Below are 13,869 nucleotides of genomic sequence, written 5' to 3'. Positions count from 1 at the left end.
ACAGAGTTACAAGCCTCTACACAGTGAATAAGCTAATCCGATAGGTTTTCAATGGGATTCAGGTCTGCAGAAAGTGTAGGCCACTCCATTTGAGGTACCCCGGTCTCCAGCAGCCGTTCCCTAATGATGCGACCTCGATGAGCTGGTGCATTGTCGTCCATGAAGATGAAATTAGGCCTGTGTTGTTCATGCAGAGGCACAATGACTGGATTAATTATGTTATTCAAGTAGTATGGGCTTGTCACTGTACCATTCACAAAGGGTAGAGCAGTTCTGTATTGACTAGACACACCTGCTCACACTGTAACACCACCACCACCAAAGGCAAACAGTGGCTGATGCATAGCACTCTCTTTGAAGTCTCCAACATCGTTGGCGGCCATCATTTCTGCTCAGCGTGAATCGACTTTCATCAGTGAACAGCACTGAGGCCCAATGGTCCCTCCTTCAGCGTAGATGCAAGACGATGATGCCGGTGCCTGGTGTGTGGTCAGGTACCCTTGCAGGTCGTCTAGCACAGAGACCACGGTGATGTAAACGCTTTTGAATTGTCTGCCGTGGCACTTGGGTGCCTCTCACCTCCCTTAAATGTGCGTGGAGTTGTGTGGCATTCATCATCCAGTCCTGCAGCGCATTGTTCACAATGAAGCGGTCATCAGTGTGGGATGTGGCCAAAGGACGTCCACTTCAATGCCTTTCTGTGACTCCTCCAGTCTCTCTGTATCTCTGATACAACCTGCTGATAATACGCTAAGCTCAGTGGCCACTTCCATCTGAGAACATTCTGCTTGAAGCCTCGCAATGGCGAGGTACTGTTGATCAATTATTAGGCGTCATCTTGGTCTCATGATGTCAAAATGTGAACAACATAATGAGGACTGTTTAAATACCAATTCTAATTGAACCAGGAAATTTATTGGGCGATTCATGGATCAAACACCTGTTGTGAATTTTGCCCTTAAGCTCCTTGTTAGAGAACAGCAAGTTGTGCAAAAAGTACTGAAACATTGAACAGTTGGACATGTGCATTCAAAAGTCACAATACATTCACCTGTAAAGGTTAGAGTGCATTTTAGGTTCATCGTGCATATTATAGCCCCCTATAAGAGATCAGGGGCTGCCAGGCAGCAGGGGGCAGACTCCCCTCCCTCCCCAGTTTTAATTTCATTGGTGGCCAGACACTGGCCACCAATGATAATACAATAGAGGGAGGGGGGGCCGCACACTGGCCACCAATGATATTCAAACTGGGGAGGGAGGGGGGTCTGCTGCCTGGCAGCCCCTGATCTCTTACAGGGGGCTATGATATGCACAATTAACCCCTCAGGTGCAGCACTGCGGATCACAGCCCCCTGTAAGAGATCGGGTGCTGCCAGGCAGCAGGGGGCAGTCATGTACACAGTTCGTAGTATATTCTAACTAGAAGCGTCCCCATCACTATGGGAACGCCTCTGTGTTAGAATATACTGTCGGATATGAGTTTCTAACTTATATCCGACAGTATATTCTAACATAGAGGCGTTCCCATGGTGATGGGGACGCTTCAAGTTAAAATATACCATCGGATTGGAGAAAACTCAGATCCGATGGTATAATAGGGACTCCTGACTTTACATTGAAAGTCAATGGGGGACGGATCTGTTTGAAATTGCACCATATTGTGTCAACGTCAAACGGATCCGTCCCCATTGACTTACATTGTAATTCAGGACGGATCCGTTTGGCTCTGCACGGCCAGGCGGACACTAAAACGACTTTTTTTTTCATGTCCGTGGATCCTCCAAAAATCAAGGAAGACCCACGGACGAAAAAACGGTCACGGATCACGGACCAACGGAACCCCGTTTTGCGGACCGTGAAAAAATACGGTCGTGTGCATGAGGCCGAAAAGGGTAAAAATCCTCATAAAACTGTGCAGAAAAAATCCACAAAGTGTACATGAGAATTGTGTAATCTGGGAAATCTGTGTGGAAAAACTGCATATTTCACAACGTGTGCAGGTGGCCTTAATCCACGCGGCAGGGCAGAAAAAAGCAAAGTGTATATTACATTTGTCTAACTTCATGCACTTTGCTTGTACACTGTGGCTTTTCTGCACCATAATCTGCACATAATTTGTAACGTTTGTAGGTAACCTTAGGCTTCCTGCATGCGTTGTGGATTACGTGCGGAAGAACCACAGACGACCGTTGTTGTGGTCCGCATCCGAGCTGCATTTTTTGCGCCTCGGATGCGGACCCATTCACTTCAATGGGGCCGCAAAAGATGCGGACAGCACTTCATGTGCTGTCCGCATCCGTTGCTCCGTTCCGAGGCCCTGCAAAAAAAATATAGCATGTCGTATTCTTCTCCGTTTTGCGGACAAGAATAGGCATTTCTACAATGGGCTTCCGTTTTTTGCGGATCCGCGGTTTGCGGACCGCGAAAAACGGCACGGTCGTGTGCATGAGGCCTAATGCCTTAGGCCTCATGCACACGACCGTTGTGTGCACCCGTGGCCGTTGTGCCGTTTTCCGTTTTTTTTCGCGGACCCATTGACTTTCAATGGGTCCGTGGAAAAATCGGAAAATGCACCGTTTGGCAGCCGCATCCGTGAGCCGTGTTTCCTGGCCGTGAAAAAAATATGACCTGTCCTATTTTTTTCACGGCCAACGGTTCACGGACCCATTCAAGTCAATGGGTCCGTGAAAGAACACGGATGCACACAAGATTGGCATCCGTGTCCGTGATCCGTGGCCGTAGGTTAGTTTTTATACAGACGGATCCGAAGATCCGTCTGCATAAAAGCTTTTTCAAAGCTGAGTTTTCACTTCGTGAAAACTCAGAACCGACAGTATATTCTAACACAGAAGCGTTCCCATGGTGATGGGGACGCTTCTAGTTAGAATACACTACAAACTGTGTACAAGACTGCCCCCTGCTGCCTGGCAGCACCCGATCTCTTACAGGGGGCCGTGATCAGCACAATTAACCCCTTCAGGTGCGGCACCTGAAAGGGTTAATTGTACTATCATATCCCCCTGTAAGAGATCAGGGCTGCCAGGCAGCAGGGGGCAGACATCCCCCCCCCCTCCCCAGTTTGAATATCATTGATGGCCAGTGCGGCCCCCCCCCCCCCCCTCTATTGTAATAATTCGTTGGTGGCACAGTGTGCGCCCCCCCCCCCCTCCCTCCCTCTATTGTAATAATTCGTTGGTGGCACAGTGTGCGCCCCCCCCCTCCCTCCCTCTATTGTAATAATAGGTTGGTGGCACAGTGTGCGCCCCCCATCGGCCCCCCTCCCTCTATAGCATTAACAACATTGGTGGCCAGTGTGCGGCCTCCCATCTCCCCCCCCCCCCCCCATTATTGGTGGCAGCGGAGTTCGATCGGAGTCCCAGTTTAATCGCTGGGGCTCCGATCGGTAACCATGGCAACCGGGACGCTACTACAGTCCTGGTTGCCATGGTTACTTAGCAATAGTACAATAGTAGAAGATTCATACTTACCTGCTGGCTGCTGCGATGTTCGTGTCCGGCCGGGAGCTCCACCTACTGGTAAGTGACAGCCTCAGGTCTGTGCGGCGCATTGCTAAATAAACTGTCACTTACCAGTAGGAGGAGCTCCCGGCCGGACACGAACATCGCAGCAGCCAGGTAAGTATGAATCTTTAACTATTGTACTATTGCTAGTAACCCGCTGCCACCAATGATGGGGGGGGGGATGAGATGGGAGGCCGCACACTGGTCACTAATGTTGTTAATGCTATAGAGGGAGGGGGGGCCAATGGGGGGCGCACACTGTGCCACCAACGATTTATTACAATAGAGGGAGGAAGGGGGGGGGCGCACACTGTGCCACCAACAAATTATTACAATAGAGGGAGAGGGGGGGGGGGGGCACACTGTGCCACCAACGATTTATTACAATAGAGGGAGGAAGGGGGGGGGGGCGCACACTGTGCCACCAACGATTACAATAGAGGGAGGAAGGGGGGGGGGCGCACACTGTGCCACCAACGAATTATTACAATAGAGGGAGGAAGGAGGGGGGGGGGCGCACACTGTGCCACCAACGATTTATTACAATAGAGGGAGGAAGGGGGGGGGGCCGCACTGGCCACCAATGATATTCAAACTGGGGAGGGGGGGGGGGGGGGTCTGCCCCCTGCTGCCTGGCAGCCCTGATCTCTTACAGGGGGATATGATAGTACAATTAACCCCTTCAGGTGCGGCACTTGAGGGGTTAATTGTGCTGATCACGGCCCCCTGTAAGAGATCGGATGCTGCTAGGCAGCAGGGGGCAGTCATGTACACAGTTTGTAGTATATTCTAACTAGAAGCGTCCCCATCACCATGGGAACGCCTCTGTGTTAGAATATACTGTCGGAAATGAGGTTTCACGATCTAACTCATATCCGACAGTATATTCTAACATAGAGGCGTTCCCATGGTGATGGGGACGCTTCAAGTTAAAATATACCATCGGATTGGAGAAAACTCCCATCCTATGGTATATTAACTCCTGACTTTACATTAAGTCAATGGGGACGGATCCGTTTGAAATGGCACCATATTGTGTCAACGTCAAACGGATCCGTCCCCATTGACTTGCATTGTAATTCAGGACGGATCCGTTTGGCTCCGCACGGCCAGGCGGACACCAAAACGACATTTTTTTTCATGTCCGTGGATCCTCCAAAAATCAAGGAAGGACCACGGACGAAAAAACGGTCACGGATCATGGGAAAACGGAACCCCGTTTTGCGGACCGCAAAAAAATACGGTCGTGTGCATGAGGCCTTATTCACACGTCAGTGTTCGGTCAGTGATTTTGAGCCAAAACCAGGTGCGGCTCTAAACAGAACAGGTGCAGATCTTTCACTTATACCCTAGGTCTGTGGAGGCTCCGATCCTGGTTTTGGCTCACATTCACTGATGGAAATTACTGACCAAAACACTGACATGTGAATGAGGCCTCATGCACACGACCGTATTTTTTTGCGGTCCGCAAAACGGGTTCCGTTTTCCCGTGATCCGTGACCGTTTTTTCGTCCGTGGGTCTTCCTTGATTTTTGGAGGATCCACGAACATGAAAAAAAAGTCGTTTTGGTGTCCGCCTGGCCGTGCGGAGCCAAACGGATCCGTCCTGAATTACAATGCAAGTCAATGGGGACGGATCCGTTTGACGTTGACACAATATGGTGCCATTTCAAACGGATCCGTCCCCATTGACTTTCAATGTAAAGTCTGGAGTCCCTTTTATACCATCAGATCGGAGTTTTCTCCAATCCGATGGTATATTTTAACTTGAAGCGTCCCCATCACCATGGGAACGCCTCTATGTTAGAATATACTGTCGGATATGAGTTAGATCGTGAAACCTCATTTCCGACAGTATATTTTAACACAGAGGCGTTCCCATGGTGATGGGGACGCTTCTAGTTAGAATATACTACAAACTGTGTACATGACTGCCCCCTGCTGCCTAGCAGCATCCGATCTCTTACAGGGGGCCGTGATCAGCACAATTAACCCCTTAGGTGCCGCACCTGAAGGGGTTAATTGTACTATCATATCCCCCTGTAAGAGATCAGGGCTGCCAGGCAGCAGGGGGCAGACCCCCCCCCCCTCCCCAGTTTGAATATCATTGGTGGCCAGGGCGGCCCCCCCCCCCCTTCCTCCCTCTATTGTAATAATTTGTTGGAGGCACAGTGTCCGCCCCCCCCCCCCTTCCTCCCTCTATTGTAATAATTCGTTGGTGGCACAGTGTGCGCCCCCCATTGGCCCCCCCTCCCTCTATAGCATTAACAACATTGGTGGCCAGTGTGCGGCCTCCCATCTCCCCCCCCCCCCCCCGATCATTGGTGGCAGCGGGTTACTAGCAATAGTACAATAGTAAAAGATTCATACTTACCTGGGAGCTGCGAGGTTCGTGTCCGGCCGTGACAGTTCATTTAGCAATGCGCCGCACAGACCTGTCACTTACCAGTAGGTGGAGCTCCCGGCCGGACACGAACATCGCAGCAGCAGCCAGCAGCAGGTAAGTATGAATCTTCTACTATTGTACTATTGCTAAGTAACCATGGCAACCAGGACTGTAGTAGCGTCCCGGTTGCCATGGTTACCGATCGGAGCCCCAGCGATTAAACTGGGACTCCGATCGGAACACCGCTGCCACCAATGATGGGGGGGGGGTGGGGTGGGAGGCCGCACACTGGCCACCAATGTTGTTAATGCTATAGAGGGAGGGGGGGGCCGATGGGGGGCGCACACTGTGCCACCAACGAATTATTACAATAGAGGGAGGGGGGGGGGCGCACACTGTGCCACCAACGAATTATTACAATAGAGGGAGGGGGGGGGGCCGCACTGGCCACCAATGATATTCAAACTGGGGAGGGGGGGGAGGGTCTGCCCCCTGCTGCCTGGCAGCCCTGATCTCTTACAGGGGGCCGTGATCAGCACAATTAACCCCTTCAGGTGCCGCACCTGAAGGGGTTAATTGTGCTGATCACGGCCCCCTGTAAGAGATCGGGTGCTGCCAGGCAGCAGGGGGCAGTCTTGTACACAGTTTGTAGTGTATTCTAACTAGAAGCGTCCCCATCACCATGGGAACGCTTCTGTGTTAGAATATACTGTCGGTTCTGAGTTTTCACGAAGTGAAAACTCAGCTTTGAAAAGCTTTTATGCAGACGGATCTTCGGATCCGTCTGTATAAAAACTAACCTACGGCCACGGATCACGGACACGGATGCCAATCTTGTGTGCATCCGTGTTCTTTCACGGACCATTGACTTGAATGGGTCCGTGAACCGTTGGCCGTGAAAAAAATAGGACAGGTCATATTTTTTCACGGCCAGGAAACACGGCTCACGGATGCGGCTGCCAAACGGTGCATTTTCCGTTTTTTCCACGGACCCATTGAAAGTCAATGGGTCCGCGAAAAAAAACGGAAAACGGCACAACGGCCACGGATGCACACAACGGTCGTGTGCATGAGGCCTGAGGCATAACACTGCACCAGCAAAGTGAATGAGATTAGACAATTGTAAGGTACACTGTGCTTTAGGCCGAATGCACTGGTATAGATCATACGAGTGTATTACTGTAGTGCAGCGGCGGCATGAGCGCACGCTGTCATAGCAACCAATGACGCCGTGCGCTCCTGCTCCTGTCAGCAGGAATCCAGGCCGGCATACCACGGACCGTTCACGGCCGCGGAACACCGCCGTGTGCATTCGGCCTTAGGCTAGGTTCACACAGGCGAGTTTTCCGCGCGGGTGCAATGCGTGAGGTGAACGCATTGCACCCTCACTGAATCCGGACCCAATCATTTCTATGGGGCTGTGTACATGAGCGGTGACTTTCACGCATCACTTGTGCGTTGCGTGAAAATCGCAGCAAGCTCTATATTGTGCGTTTTTCACGCAACGCAGGCCCCATAGAAGTGAATGCGGCTGCATAAAAAAAAAAAATCGCAAGCAAGTGCGGATGCGGTGCGATTTTCACGCATGGCTGCTAGGATGAAAGTCTATTCACTGTATTATAACCATGTTATAAGGGAAAATAATAGCATTCTTTAATACAGAATGCTTAGTACAAGGTCAATTGAGGGTTAAAAATAAAAAAATAATTAACTCACCTCCTCCAATTGATCGTGTAGCTGCCGGTCTCCTGTTCTTTCTTCAGGACCTGTCAAAGGACCTGTGGTGACTTCACTGAGCTCATCACATGGTCCATCACCATGGTGATGGATCTTGTGATGTATCATGTGATGAGCACAGTGACGTCACCACAGGTCTTTAATACAGAATGCGTAGTAGAAGAACAATTGAGGGTTAAAAAAGTGTGTCAATCGTTGTTGCGTATTTCTTATGGGGATTGGAAGGATGAGACCTAAACGCGATAAATAGTCCAGATTTGTGTGGATTTTCTGCACACAAATTTACCACCCTTAGAGCAGTTCACAGAGTTTTTCAGCGCTTATTTAGAATCGTTTCTGCCTCAAAACAGCCTCCCATTCATTTCACAGGGAAGCAGCTAGGGGTGAGCGAATCGACTTCGGATGAAACATCCAAAGTCGATTTGCATAAAACTTTGTTCTAATACTGAACGGAGAAGGAGCTCCGTACAGTATTAGAATGTATTGGCTCCGATGAGCCGAAGTTATTGCTTCGTGAAGTAACAAAGTTTTATGCAAATCGACTTCGGATGTTTCATCCGAAGTCGATTCGCTCATCCCTAGAAGCAGCACTTGCTTTTCTCATTAATGTAATTGGGGGACACAGCACCATGGGTATATGCCCAGCTTCCACTAGGAGGCGACACTAGATATAAAAATGTTTGGCTCCTCCCAGGTGCCAGAGGCAGCACTCTGCATGAAGTCTAGGGTGTACCAATATGCCTTAGACTTCTGCTATTCATCTGCGCAAGGCCACTATGAACAGCACAGGCAGCGCACTGAATGCAGGCAGGCTATTATAGCTAAAGGATAAAGTACATGGAAGATATACTATATTGGACTGTAGTATTCAGGAGAAATTGCTGTGTTGGCACTTTGCGAGAAATAAGTGGGTTTTGGGTTGCAGTTTGGGCACTCTGTCTGTAAAAGGTTCTCCATCACTGCACTAGGCTAATCAGTTTTAGTTTAGTGTCAGACATGACTGCTGTCCTCTGCAGGTCTTGCTGCAAATTTTTATATTTTTCCTTTTTTCTTTATTTTTTTCCTTCACTTTACAGGTTGTATCCTGCAGCAGGATGTCTTCATCGTGGATCTCCACTTTAGGGCTCTTTCACACCTGCGTTCTTTTCTTCCGGCATAGAGTTCCGTCGTCGGGGCTCTATGCCGGAAGAATCCTGATCAGGATTATCCTAATGCATTCTGAATGGAGAGTAATCCGTTCAGGATGCATCAGGATGTCTTCAGTTCCGGTACGGAACGTTTGTTGGCCGGAGAAAATACCTGCAGCATGCTGCGCTTTTTGCTCCGGCCAAAAATCCGGAACACTTGCCGCAAGGCCGGATCCGGAAATTAATGCCCATTGGAAGGCATTGATCTGGATCCGGCCCTTAAGCTAAACGTCGTTTCGGCGCATTGCCGGAGCCGACATTTAGCTTTTTCTGAGTTGGTTACCATGGCTGCCGGGACGCTAAAGTCCTGACAGCCATGGTAAGTGTAGTGGGGAGCGGGGGAGCAGTGTACTTACCGTCCGTGCGGCTCCCCGGGCGCTCCAGAGTGACGTCAGGGCGCCCCAAGCGCATGGATCACGTGATCCATGTGATCACGTCATCCATGCGCATGGGGCGCTCTGACGTCATTCTGGAGCGCCCCGGGAGCCGCACGGACTGTAAGTATACCGCTCCCCCGCTCCCCACTACTACTATGGCAACCAGGACTTTAATAGCGTCCTGGGTGCCATAGTAACACTGAAAGCATTTGGAAGACGGTTCCGTCTTCAAATGCTTTCAGTACACTTGGTTTTTCCGGATCCGGCAGGCACCTCCGGCAACGGAAGTGCATGCCGGATCCCAACAACGCAAGTGTGAAGAGGCCTTAGTAGCACCACCTGCTGGCAGGTACCTCGCCGGTCATCCAGTTTCCCATTACTGCATCCGCAGTGGAGAAGTACCGGTAATCCCACTCTTGTGCGAGTTTACCGAAGGGGTGATCCTGCGGCGCCCGGAAAACGACGGATGGTGAATATGCTCCCTACCTTGGTTAGGGACTTCTCCCCTCCCATCCATCATCCATTCTATATTTACTTTGATACTATGGCTATTATTCTCCTCATGTAGTCAAGTCCTGTGGACCCTACTTGAGCCTCTGACTGGGTAATACTGCTCCAATGACCCTTAGACCATCTATCTGGCCGCCTACCTCCGGAGAAGCTATCCATGGCATCTCTACCCCACATACTATACAGGTAAAACTCGAAAAATTTAAATATTGTGCAAAAGTTCATTTCAGTATAAGGACTCCCCTGCATAACGGAAACGGGGATGGATCCGTTTTGCAGCCAAAGACTTCTAATATGACGGAATGAATAACGGAATGCCTCTAAAGGTTATGCATTCCGTCATAGAATTGCGTTATGGTCGTGGTAACGGAATCCATAACACAATTCACCTTTTACCCCAAACTAAATATGAAATTCGCTCATCTCTAGTTGGGATCTGCCCATGGTTGCATAGTGAGAAGTGTTTGCACCCTTATTTCTGAATGTTTAGGCTTCAGAGAAAGTGCAGATTCAGGAATAATGATTCAGACACTTGTAAGATCTGTGGAAATTGCACTTCTGTACGGAGTCCATGCATGCTGAGAACTGTCACTGATGTTTTTGAACTTGATTCTTCAGTAAAGAACTATTCTACTGCAAACTGCCTCCACTGCTGTAGAGGACTCTGCCATGCACCTCACAATTTATCACTGTCAAGGGCACCCAAACCTCCATCAGTCATGTGAAACCCCAGAACCAGGCAGTGCCCTAAAGAGAAGAAAGGTTGCACTCTTCCCATCACTGTACGGCTGGGAAGCGTCTGTGTGCACTACTACTTCTATTTCACTTTGCCCCTGTGGCTTTCTGCACATAGGGTCTAGTTGGCTGTTGGTCGCTTTCAATTATCTGCTTTGAAGCACTATAAAACAAACAGCAGGGGGCACACCTATAGACAAAGTAAAGGAGTGCAGGCCTTGGTATCAAAAAACAAAACATAGACTAAACCAAGTAAAGAATACCACAACTAGACCGCCACCGCCAAAAATAAAAACATAATTTATTGAAACATACTCATTAAAAACATCTATTCATGGAGCAATCCCCACTAATTGGTAATAATCATGTACAAATTTCATCCAGAGACACCATTGAAACAATATATATGCAATTATCAAAGATTATAGCAAACAAATGCTACAATCTGTTCAATAATATATCTTTCAGAAACACAGTGGTGGGCACATGGAAAAATATAGACCCATTGGGGGGAAAGCGAAAACCCTCACGCGTATCGCTAGTGCATATACTAGCTTCCTCAGAGGTCCATGTAATATGCATTAGCGTTTCAACATTATTATAGCCTTTATAATTAGTCAATAATCGAATATGGCTGTGGTCAAATACATAAACAATGAAGGAAGGAGGGGGGGGGGGGGCGCACATGGGTATTACCTGGATTCTCCCGGTGCATGGTCCGAGCGCGAGTGCAGGCGCCGGTTGAAAACAAAATAATTATGCGTCAACACAAATTCCAGTAAACTCACCAAAAAAGTGTGGTGGGCTGGATCGCAGTGGTAGAGTTGGACAGCAGTTATCCCGTCACTATGGGAAATGTTGGAGTATAGTGACTCGACATCACATGTAACCATCAAAGTGCCAGGCGGCAAGACAACATCCCTCAATTCCTGTATGAGATGCATGGAAATCACAAATGTATGATTTGAGTCCCAGAACGAAAGACTGTAAAAAGAAATCTAAATAAATACAGGCTTGTTCACATAGGCCCCCAATGCCGCCACAATTGGTCGGCCGGTGGGTTGTCTAAATGTTTATGCACCTTAGATAACATGGTAAAATGTTGGTGTAATAGGGCAACTCACCTCCAGGAATTGGAGTATTTTGATTGATGGCATACAATATTGAATCATGTTTTGATACTATTGTTATCTTATGAATTGGGCTTTTAATTGACATTTGTTCTACACAATTTTTTTGCCTGTTTTCATACCGGAACTATTTGTACCTTTCTTTGCTTCAGTGATCCTTTGGGGGATGTAATTGTGCGGCTCGGCGCTCTGTGGCGTTGGCAGTGGCCGTGATGTGTTTCCGCTTTTTGGAAGCATCGCGGCGTCGACTACCGCTCGGGCGCCATCTTGCGCCATGTGCGTTTGTTCATCCAGCACGCTGGTCTTCACGGCGCCTGCACTCTGAGGAAGCTAGTATATGCACTAGCGATACGCGTGAGGGTTTTCACTTTCCCCCCAATGGGTCTATATTTTCCATGTGCCACCACTGTGTTTCTGAAGGTATATTATTTAACAGATTGTAGGCATTTGTTGCTATATCTTTGATAATGCACTTAATACGGAGGGAGTCAGGGTCACCTAGAATCAAGCAGCAAGGGAAATCAAATACATGAAAGGACTTATTTGAACAAGCAGTACAGAAGTCTCCAGCAGTGAACAAACACTTCAATCAGGAAGTAGTATAAACGCAAAGTGAGCAGCAGTATGGGAGGGAATATAAAGGGAGGCAATTAGTGTAAATAGGTAACAGTGGGAGAAGGAAAGGAGATGACAAAGTGAAACCAAAACAAAGAAACATATGCAAGAGGTATAGAAGAACGTCTCTGCCAGACCTTCTCAGAGAACTGGCGGTGACATATATCAAGTGGCTTAACTGCAACTACAAATAAAGCTAGTTTATACATGTGAATTTAGGTAGAGATTTAAATTACTGTACATGAGGAAAATATTGGTGAATGCCTGCTTCTCACACTTTAATTCCATAGGTCCTAGCTGCTCCAGATCCAGCGGACCTGTCCCAGGCAGTCTGCTGAATGTCCCACTATACACTGGGCTGTGTTTTCCCATTCGTCACAACCCCCCCGTCAATCACGTAGCCAGTGTGAGCACATCATGCTCAGCAAGTGAGGGATGATTCCTTTCACAATTAGGGTCCATTCACGCATTCGTATGTGTTTTGCGGATCCGCAAAACACGGACACCGGCAATGTGCGTTCCGCATTTTGCGGACCGCACATCGCTGGCACTATAATAGAAAATGCCTAATAGGACATGTTCTATTTTTTTCGGGAACGGAATTGCAGACCCGGAAGTGCGGATCCTCATTTCCGGATCCGGACAGCACGTAGTATGGCCCCATAAAATTGAATGGGTCCGCAATTCCGTTCCGCAAAATACAGAACAGAATTGTGGACGGGTGAATGGACCTTTACTTGTTAATACATTCCTGCTCTCCTCCAGAACAACAGCAGCAGCATGGCATGTAGGAAAGGGGTCGTCACTGCTGTCTGGAGAATATCACTAGGTATGGGAGGAGCACAGAGGACCATGCTTGGTTCAGGCTCAGTGAGAGACCTGTGTGCGGCAGTATAGGGGCAGAGCGATGAAAGAGCAGCAATCATGGAGCATGCAGAGGTCAGGCGCAATGTGAGTGAGCACGCCTCTTCTCCCTATGTTTATAACTTAAAGGAGTTGTCACATGAAAAATTGTCACAAACCAACGGGTGTGAAACCAATGTGCCATGTGTCCTACCTCCTCTAAGGGCGTTGTCTAAGTGAACCTCTCATTCTTGACAGTATCCCTGATGGTGGGGATAGACTTTCCAGAGGGGAACACCAGGTCGCTACCTCTTGAGGAGAATTGGCACACAAGGCAGCTGATCCAGGCGGAGGAGGTACCTGAGCAAGGTACCAGAGGTACAGACATAGTCAGCAGGCCGAGTCGTAACCAGGAGCAACAGTGCAGGACCGAATGATGAGGCAGAGGCGAAGTCAAACAAGCAATAGGTCACAACTGCTGTGTGGGTGCAATAAGGAGGCATAACTATTGTTAAGAGGTAAGGGATCATGACTACTGTATGGGGCACTAAAGGGTCATAACTATGTTGTGGAGGCACAAAAGGGGCATAAGTACTGTGTGAAGACCCAAGGAAGACTGGATGGGATTGGGAGTATATAGATAAGCATTAAATTAGAGGGATGGCTTAGTGTAAGAAAAGAATGTTGGTGTGCTAAGCGCACTGCTGCCATTGTTCCTCCCTGGGCTTTTCAAAAGTTGGGAGGTATGGTAATACGCCGTGCACTTCATAATATGGGGCCTGTACAAAGCCTTGCAGGATGCAGGTGAAATATAGAGGGGTGTGGATG

The sequence above is a fragment of the Bufo bufo genome, chromosome 3 (assembly GCF_905171765.1).
Source record: "Bufo bufo chromosome 3, aBufBuf1.1, whole genome shotgun sequence".
Lineage (NCBI taxonomy): Eukaryota > Metazoa > Chordata > Amphibia > Anura > Bufonidae > Bufo > Bufo bufo.
Note: the sequence above shows the minus strand (reverse complement) of the source record.